This window comes from Staurois parvus, unplaced genomic scaffold (genome assembly GCF_062004578.1).
Source record: "Staurois parvus isolate SC_StPar_1 unplaced genomic scaffold, SC_StPar_1.0 ptg002480l, whole genome shotgun sequence".
In the NCBI taxonomy this organism is placed as follows: domain Eukaryota; kingdom Metazoa; phylum Chordata; class Amphibia; order Anura; family Ranidae; genus Staurois; species Staurois parvus.
The window spans coordinates 82,501-92,152 of record NW_028320276.1 but is presented as its reverse complement, the minus strand read 5'-3'; the positions used below and the strand labels follow the sequence as shown (position 1 = coordinate 92,152).

Below are 9,652 nucleotides of genomic sequence, written 5' to 3'. Positions count from 1 at the left end.
ATGTTCCTACAAGAAGAGAGTGTTCCTACAAGAAGAGAATGTTCCTACAAGAAGAGAGTGTTCCTACAAGAAGAGAATGTTCCTACAAGAGAATGTTCCTACAAGAAGAGAGTGTTCCTACAAGAAGAGAATGTTCCTACAAGAAGAGAGTGTCCCTACAAGAAGAGAATGTTCCTACAAGAAGAGAGTGTTCCTACAAGAAGAGAGTGTTCCTACAAGAAGAGAGTGTTCCTACAAGGAGAGAGTGTACCTACAAGAAGAGAATGTTCCTACAAGAAGAGAGTGTCCCTACAAGAAGAGAATGTTCCTACAAGAAGAGAATGTACCTACAAGAAGAGAATGTTCCTACAAGAAGAGAGTGTTCCTACAAGAAGAGAATGTACCTACAAGAAGAGAGTGTTCCTACAAGAAGAGAATGTTCCTACAAGAGAATGTTCCTACAAGAAGAGAGTGTTCCTACAAGAAGAGAATGTTCCTACAAGAAGAGAGTGTTCCTACAAGAAGAGAGTGTTCCTACAAGGAGAGAGTGTTCCTACAAGAAGAGAATGTTCCTACAAGAAGAGAATGTACCTACAAGAAGAGAATGTTCCTACAAGAAGAGAGTGTTCCTACAAGAAGAGAATGTTCCTACAAGAGAATGTTCCTACAAGAAGAGAATGTTCCTACAAGAAGAGAGTGTTCCTACAAGAAGAGAATGTTCCTACAAGAAGAGAGTGTTCCTACAAGAAGAGAATGTTCCTACAAGAAGAGAGTGTTCCTACAAGAAGAGAGTGTTCCTACAAGAAGAGAATGATCATCGCCGGCTCGTGCTGTAGCTCGGGTGGCCACCTCATCCCTTTAAACCGGAACACATGATAATCACACGGGTTGTGAGGCTAATTGAATGCAGATCAGGCACTAAGTGAGTTTAATTACCACCTTCAGTAGCCCCCCCTGGACCCGTGTCATTGATATGTGTTCGGGTGTCCATCGGGACAAGCTGGCCACCCTAGCTGTAGCTCTTGTGATACTTTACTACCTGGAGGGAACTCGGCATACAGGCCTCCAGGCTCACCCCATGGCTAGGATGAAGACCCTCCGAGGGTCGATACGTGTGAGCCTGGAGGACTGGATATTGTCGTCCCAGCGGGGGCCGGCTATACTCATTCATTCACACGTGTGGGAGCTGAAAGGAGCTTTCTGTTGCACCGCACTTGCAGACATGGATACCTGGCACAGGTGAGCAGCAGCTCATTGGATACCTGGCACAGGTGAGCAGCAGCTCATTGGATACCTACAAGGAGCACCTGATGGTTCTTTTTAGGACTTTATTTGGATAACAGAGGAGAGGAACATAGAAAATACAGGAGTAAGAATGAGTGAGGAGAAGATAGAGGGATGTACAAAAAGAGTCAGAGGAAGAGAGAGAAGAGAGAGGGGGAGAGGAAAAAGAGAGAAGAGGGATAGAGAAAAGAAAGAGTGAGGAGGGGGGAAATAGAGAAGAGAGAGATAGAGAGAGAAGAGAGGGTGGAGATGGATGTGTGGGGGGGGGGGGGGGGAAGAGAGAGAGAAGAGAAATATAGATAGGGTAAAGGAGAGAGTTGGAGAGAGAGGTGGAAAGGGGGAGAGGAGAGAGAGATAACAATTAGGGAGAGGAGAGGAGAGGGGAGGAAAGGAGAATGGTAGGAGAGGAGAGGAGAATGGTAGGAGAGGGAGAGGGGAGGTGAGAAGAGGAAAAGGGAAAGGGAGAGGAGAGATAGAGGAGAGAGGGAAGGGGAGGAAAGGAAAAGGAGATTGAAAGGGAAAGGAGAGGGGGAGGAGAGGTAGAGGAGAGAGGGGAGGGGAGAAGAGGAGAGGAAAAGAGAGAGGGAAAGAGAAAGGCAGAGGAGGGGGGAATAGAGAAGAGAAATAGAGAAAGAAGAGAAGGCAGAGATGGGTTGGGGGGGAGAAAGCAAAAGAGAGAGAGAGAAGAGAAATATAGATAGGGTAAAGGAGAGAGTTGGAGAGAGAGAGGTGACAATAAGGGAGAGGGGAGGGGAAGGGTAGGAGAGGAGAGGAGAGAGGGGAGGGGGTAAGAGAAAAAGGGAGAGGGACAGAGAAAGGAGAGGGGGAGGAGGGAGGGGAGTAGAGGAGAGGAGAGGAAAGGAGAGGAGAGGAAAGGAAAGGAAAGGAAAAGAGAGAGGGAGAGGGAGAGGGAAAGGAAAAGAGAGAGGGAGAGGGAAAGGAAAAGAGAGAGGGAGAGGGAAAAGGAGAGAAGGGGATATGGATAGGGGGAGAGAGAGATACAGGAAAAACGAGAGGAGGATAGAAAAGGAGTGATAGAAGAGAGAAGGGAAGAGGGAAAAGAGACAGAAAAGAGGGAGAAAAGAGGGAGAAAGAGAAGAGCGATATAGGAGGGAGAGAGAAATGAAAGAGTGAGAAGTGAGAGACAGTAAAAAAGGAGAGAGAAGGAGAGACAGAAAAAAGAGGAAGCGAAGGGGGGGGGGGGGAGAGAGAGAGAGAGAGAGAGAGAGAGAAGGGGGAGGGAAGAAAAATTGAGGAGAGGAGAGGAGAGAGATAGCGAACGAGGGAAAGAGAGGAGAGAGATAAAGCAGAAGAGAGATTGGAAGAGATACAGAGAGGGGAAGAGAAGAGGAAGGAAAAGGAGAGAGAGAGAAAGAGGAGAAATATAGACAGGGCAGAGGAGGGAGATAAAGAAAAAGAGAGGAGAGGAGAGATAGAGGATGAGGAAGAGATAGAGAAGAGGAGGGGAGGCAGGTAGATCGAATATAGACAGACAGACAGGCAGACCTAGGTGTCCCTGTGACCCTGCGCAGCGTTTAGTAGATGCAGTAGCTCTGTCTGCACACACAGTCCAGGACTCCTGCGCTGCTCCAGCCACACACAGTCCTTCCTCTGACCACTCTGCATTCCGATCACCGACATCTCCACACCTGTACACAGAGCAGCTGTCAGTGCGATCTTCCCTCCAACACTGAGACCCCCTACCACCACCAACACCCACCTCCCTCATTCCATCCACACATCCCTCACTACTGCCCCCTTCCCCCAGGACCACGTTCTTGCCTGAGCCAGGGAGACCCTCCTATCCTTCCCAGAGAGCCGGAGGAGGCTGATCAGCACCCCCCACAGCAGAGAAACCGATCAGCTCCCTGAGCCGCGCAGAGACAGATCAGCACCCCGGACAGCGCAGAAGCAGATTTGTACCCTGGACAGCGCGACAGGTAAGATTGCAGAGTGTGTCAGGGAGTGGGGGGCAGAGGGCACAGAGTCAGGGAATGTGTGGGGGGCAGAGGGCACAGAGTCAGGGAATGTGTGGGGGGCAGAGGGCACAGAGTCAGGGAATGTGTGGGGGGCAGAGGGCACAGAGTCAGGGAATGTGTGGGGGGCAGAGGGTGGAGAGCAGAGGGCAGAGAGTGGAGAGCAGAGGGCAGAGAGTGGGGAGCAGAGGGCAGAGAGTGGGGAGCAGAGGGCAGAGAGTGGGGAGCAGAGAGTGGTGAGCAGAGGGCAAATAGTGAGGGACAGAGAGTGGTGAGCAGAGGGCAGATAGTGAGGGGCAGAGAGCAGAAAGTGAGGGGCAGATAATTTGGAGCAGAGGGTAGAGAGTGGGGAGCAGAGGGCAGAGTGTGGGAAGCAAAGGGCAGAGAGAGGGGATCAGGGGAAGAGAGTGGGGAGCAGAGGAAGAGAGTGGGGAGCATAGAGCAGAGAGCGAGGGGCAGAGAGTGGGGAGCAGAGGGCAGAGAGTGAGGTACAGAGAGTGGGAAGCAGAGGGCTGAAAGTGGAGGGCAGAGAGTGGGAAGCAGAGGGCAGAGAGTGGGGAGTGGGAAGCAGAAGGCAGAAAGTGGAGGGCAGAGAGTGGGAAGCAGAGGGCAGAGAGTGGGGAGTGGGGAGCAGAGGGCAGAGAGTGGAGGGCAGAGAGTGGGAAGCAGAGGGCAGAGAGTGGGGAGCAGAGAGCGGGGAGCAGAGGGCAGAGAGTGGAGGGCAGAGAGTGAGAAGCAGAGGGCAGAGAGTGGAGAGCAGAGAGCAGAAAGTGAGGAAAAGAGCGTGAGGAGCAGAGGGTAGAGAGTTGGGAGCAGAGGGCAGAGCATGGGAAGCAAAGGGCAGAGAGTGGGAAGCAGGGGCAGAGAGTGAGGAGCAGAGGGCAGAGAGTGAGGGGCAGAGAGTGGGGAGCAGAGGGCAGAGAGTGAGGAGCAGAGGGCAGAGAGTGAGGAGCAGAGAGTGGGGAGCAGAGAGTAGAGAGTGAGGAGCAGAGAGAGGGGAGTAGAGGGTAGAGAGTGAGGAGCAGAGGGCAGAGAGTGGGGAGTACAGGGTAGAGAGTGGGGAGCAGAAAGTGGAGAGCAGAGGGCAGAGAGTGGGGAGCAGAGAGTGGAGAGCAGAGGGCAGAGAGTGGGGAGCAGAAGGCAGAGAGTGAGGAGCAGAGAGTGGAGAGCAGAAAGCAGAGATTGCGGAGCAGGGAGCGGAGAGCAGAGGGCAGAGAGTGGAGAGCAGAGGGCAGAGAGTGGGATGCAGAGAGTGGAGAGCAGAGGGCAGAGAGTGGAGAGCAGAGGGCAGAGAGTGGGGAGCAGAAAGCAGAGAGTGAGGAGCAGAGAGTGGAGAGCAGAGAGTGGAGAGCAGAGGGCAGAGAGTGGGGAGCAGAGAGTGGAGAGCAGAGGGCAGAGAGTGGAGAGCAGAGGGCAGAGAGTGGGGAGCAGAGAGTGGAGAGCAGAGGGCAGAGAGTGGGGAGCAGAGAGTGGAGAGCAGAGGGCAGAGAGTGGAGAGCAGAGGGTGGAGGGCAGATGGCAGGAATTAGTGGAGGGACACTCAGGAAGGCATGGTGTACATAAAGGTTGCACTGCAGGAGGGAAGGAACATGCCAGGCACTGAACAATGTATGTATGCAACATTCCTATAGTACAGTGATTTCCATCCTCAAGTAACCCCAACAGGTCATCTTTTCAGGATTTCCTTCACCTTGCAGAGGTGCTTTAAATCAATGTGAATAGTTTAGCATACATGACAGCAATGTTATCTAACAACATGACCTGCTGGGGAAACTGAAGAACTGAGGCTGTGAACCTCTGCTACAGGATGTCAGATGAAGACAATGGAGTTCAGCAAACTACTATCTGGATGAATGCGTGTTAATAAGGAAAGGGGCACGACAAAGCCCCCAAAGAGGGTAGTGCAAAGTTTCTCTGACAGTAAAGATCCTCCTTGGTGAGCGCAGAGGGATGTGTTGTCTGAACTAGGCACGGTGTATACAGCAGATCCGGAGTATACAGCTCAGAGTGAGAATACAAAGAAGGACGGAGCGTGAATCGATTAGAGGGAGATAAGGAGCTCCGCGCCTGCAGGAGCTCGCAATCGAAATCATTTAGCGGAGAGCAGATGTATTTGGAAGGATAAAGTGGGATTGAAGGAAAAAGACAAAAAAAAGTGCGTTTTCAGAGCCCTCAGTGATTCACCGTCTTGCAAAATGAGTTTCGGAGCAGCTACTGAGGATTCTAGAAGCACATGGAGCCTGGGGTAGGATCTCAACTACAACAACATCATGAGAGAGTGTGAAGTGGGGTGATTGAGCTGGGGAATGGGGAGACTAAGAGATTAAGGCTGGGAAATGGGGTGACTGGGAAACTAGGGCTGGGGAATGGGGTGACTGGTAAACTAGGGCTGGGGAATGGGGTGACTGGGAAACTAGGGCTGGGGAATGGGGTGACTGGGAAACTAGGGCTGGGGAATGGGGTGACTGGGAAACTAGGGCTGGGGAATGGGGTGACTGAGAAACTAGGGCTGGGGAATGGGGAGACTAAGAGATTAAGGCTGGGAAATGGGGTAACTGGGAAACTAGGGCTGGGGAATGGGGTGACTGGGAAACTAGCACTGGGGAATGAGGTGACTGGGAAACTAGGGCTGGGGAATGGGAAGACTAACAGATTATGGCTGGGAAATAGGGTGACTGGGAAACTAGGGCTGGTGAATGGGGTGACTGGTAAACTAGGGCTGGTGAATGGGGTGACTGGGAAACTAGGGCTGGGGAATGGGGTGACTGGGAAACTAGGGCTGGGGAATGGGGTGACTGGGAAACTAGGGCTGGGGAATGGGGTGACTGGGAAACTAGGGCTGGGGAATGGGGTGACTGAGAAACTAGGGCTGGGGAATGGGGAGACTAAGAGATTAAGGCTGGGAAATGGGGTAACTGGGAAACTAGGGCTGGGGAATGGGGTGACTGGGAAACTAGGACTGGGGAATGAGGTGACTGGGAAACTAGGGCTGGGGAATGGGAAGACTAACAGATTATGGCTGGGAAATGGGGTGACTGGGAAACTAGGGCTGGTGAATGGGGTGACTGGTAAACTAGGGCTGGTGAATGGGGTGACTGAGAAACTAGAACTGGGGAATGGGGAGACTAAGAGATTAAGGTTGGGAAATGGGGTGACTGGGAAACTAGGGCTGGGGAATGGGGTGACTAGGAAACTAGGGCTGGGTAGACTAAGAGATTATGGCTGGGAAATAGGGTGACTGGGAAATTAGGGCTGGGGAATGGGGTGACTGGGAGCTTAGGGCTGGGGAATGAGGTGACTGGGAATTTAGGGCTGGGGAATGGGGTGACTGGAAAATTAGAGCTGGGGAATGGGGTGACTGGAAAATTAGAGCTGGGGAATGGGGTGGCTGGGAGATAAGGACTGTAGAAAAGGGTGTCTGGGAGTTTAGCACTGGAGAATGGGGTTCTAGGAGTTTAGGGATGGAGAATGGGGTGTCTGGGAGATAGGGACTGTAGAATAGAGTGTCTGGGAGTTTAGGACTGGAGAATGGGGTTCTAGGAGTTTAGGGATGGAGAATGGGGTGTCTGGGAGATAGGGACTGTAGAATGGGGTCCATTATCTCCTGCGCTCAAAGACTCAGATCAAACAGGCGTTAGTGACAAGCAGCGTGTTGTGTGTTCATCCGCTAGTGATCAGAGGTTGTGCAGCTCTATCATGAAGCTGGGGAATGGGGTGACTGAGAGATTGCAGCTGGAGATAGGGATGAATGGGAGATTAGGACTGGAGAATGGGGTGACTGGGCGATTAGAGCTGGGGAACAGGATGACTGAGAGGTTTGGACTGAGGAATGGGGTGACTGAGGCATTGGGGTTTGGGAATAGGGTGATTGAGGAATTAAGGTTGGAGAAACAGGGGACTCAAGGGTAAGGGCTGTGAAATGGGTTGACTGAGAGGTTAATGCTGGAGAAAGGGGTGACTGGGAGATTAGTGCTGGGGAATGGGGTGACTGGGAGATTAGGGCTGGGAAATGGGTGACAGGGTGATTAGTGCTGGGGAATGGGGTGACTGGGAGATTAGGGCTGGGGAATGGGGTGACAGGGTGATTAGTGCTGGGGAATGGGGTGACTGGGTGATTAAGGCTGGGGAATGGGGTGACTGGGTGATTAAGGCTGGGGAATGGGGTGACTGGGATATTAGTGCTGGGGAATGGGGTGACTGGGAGATTAGTGCTGGGGAATGGGGTGACTGGGAGATTAGGGCTGGGGAATGGGGTGACAGGGTGATTAGTGCTGGGGAATGGGGTGACAGGGTGATTAGTGCTGGGGAATGGGGTGACTGGGTGATTAAGGCTGGGGAATGGGGTGACTGGGATATTAGTGCTGGGGAATGGGGTGACTGGGATATTAGTGCTGGGGAATGGGGTGACTGGGCGATTAGCTTTGAGAAATGGGGTGACTGGGAGATTAGGGTTGGAGATGTTGCATTAGGGCTCGGGAAATTAGTAATTGAGGAATTAGGGCTGGGGAAACAGGTGACTGAGGGATTAAGATAAGTAATGGGGCAACTGGGAGATCAGACCTGGGGAATGAGGTGACTGAGAGATTAGGGCTGTAGAATGGGGTGACTGGGATCTTAGGGCTGGAGAATAGAGTGACTGGGAGTTTAGGGCCTGGGAATAGGGATGGCGGAAATTAGGGATGGCGGTTGGTGTGAGTGGGAGATTAAGGTCAGGGAATAGGGTGACTGGGAGTTTAGGGCTGGGAAATGGGATTATTGAGGGATTGGGATTGAGGAATGAGGTGACAGAGATTATTGCTGATGAAGGGGTGGTTGGGGTAGAGGAATGGTGTAATGGATGGATTAGGGCTTGGGAAATGGGTGATTGAGGGATTAGGGCCAGGGAATAGGGGGATTAATGGATTAGAGGTGTGAGTGATCTGATTTATGGATAAGGGATGGGGAATGGAGTGATTTAGGGATTAGGATTGGTGAATGAGGTAACTGGGATTTTAGGGCCATGAAAAGGGGAATTCAGAGTGGGGTGACAGGGATTTAAGGGATGTGAAATGTAGTGTTGGTGTTATTAGGGCTGGGGAATGGGGTAACTGAGATGTTAGGTCCATGGACAGGGTTGTGGAGAGACTGGAGCTATAGAATGGGTTGACTGAGAGTTTAAGATGGTAGAATGGGGTGATGGAGAGATTGGGACTGGGGAATGGCGTGATGGAGAGATTGGGACTTGGGAATGGGGTGATGGAGAGATTGGGACTGGGGAATGGCGTGATGGAGAGATTGGAACTGGGGAATGGCGTGATGGAGAGATTGGGACTGGAGAATGGCGTGATGGAGAGATTGGGACTGGGGAATGGCGTGATGGAGAGATTGGGACTGGGGAATGGGGTGATTGGTATTTTAGGGCTGTGAAATAGAGTGATGGAGAAATTAGGGATGGCGGTTGGTGTGAGTGGGAGATTAAGGTCAGGGAATAGGGTGACTGGGATTTTAGGACTGCAAAGTGGGGTAATGGAGAGATTAGGAGGGAGGAATATGGTGGCTGGAGTTTTAGGGCTGTGAAGTGGGGTGATGGAGCGATCAACAAGGGGGAATATGACAAATGGGATTTTAGTGCTGTGGGTGATGGAGAGATTAGGAGGGAGCATTATGGTGGCTAGAGTTTTAGGTCTGTCAAATGGGGTGATGGAGAGATTAACACTGGAGAATGGAGTGACTGGGATTTTAGTGCTGTGAAATGGGGTGAGGAAGAGATCAGGGTTGGGGACTAGGGTGACTGGAATTTTAGGGTTGGGGAAACAGTAATGGACAGATTAAGGCTATAGAATGGGGGTGACTGGGAATTTAGGACTGGAGAATTGGGTGATTGGGGTATTAGTGATGGGCAATTGGGTAACTGGGATTTTAAGGTTGTTGAATTGGGTGACTAGGATTTTAGGGTTGTGGAATATGGTAACTGGGATTTTAGGGTTGTGGAATTGGGTGACTAGGATTTTAGGGCTGTACAATAGGATTATGTAGATAGTGGGGCTGGGGAATAGAGTGACTGCGATTTTAGGGCTAAAAAATGAAGTAAAATGTAAGTGACTGAGAGAATAGGGCTGGGGAATAGGGTAACTTAGGGATCGGGACTGGGGGATGGGGTGATTTAGGGATAGGGGCTGGAGGATGGGATGATTTAGGGATTGGGGCTGGAGGATGGGGTGATTTAGGGATTGGGGGATGGAGGATGGGGTGATTTAGGGATCGGGGGCTGGAGGATGGGGTGATTTAGGGATTAGAAAAAGGGTGACTGAGGGCAGAGATGGATTTAATAACTGATTGGTTTCCCCTGGTTTTCAGGCAGAGTTGTGGATATTTGTCCCTAGAAATGTCTCTTCTTTCAGAACTGAACAAGGAGGTTCCAGATGTCTTCATTT

The 9,652-nt window shown here is 51.5% G+C and overlaps 1 protein-coding gene across 2 annotated transcripts in view; it reads left to right on the top strand.

The window, feature by feature from the left end:
• Positions 1 to 2,638: 2,638 nt before the first annotated feature.
• Positions 2,639 to 9,652, top strand: part of GRM2 (glutamate metabotropic receptor 2) — a 62,232-nt gene continuing 55,218 nt past the window's right edge. Inside the window, exon 1 of one of the 2 annotated variants that reach the window (XM_089666033.1) lies at positions 2,639 to 3,203. The gene's annotated coding sequence lies outside the window, so the exon portion shown is untranslated. Of the gene's footprint in view, positions 3,204 to 5,063; positions 5,485 to 9,652 lie in introns of those variants that run through there. The other variant, XM_089666034.1, reaches the window with a different exon arrangement.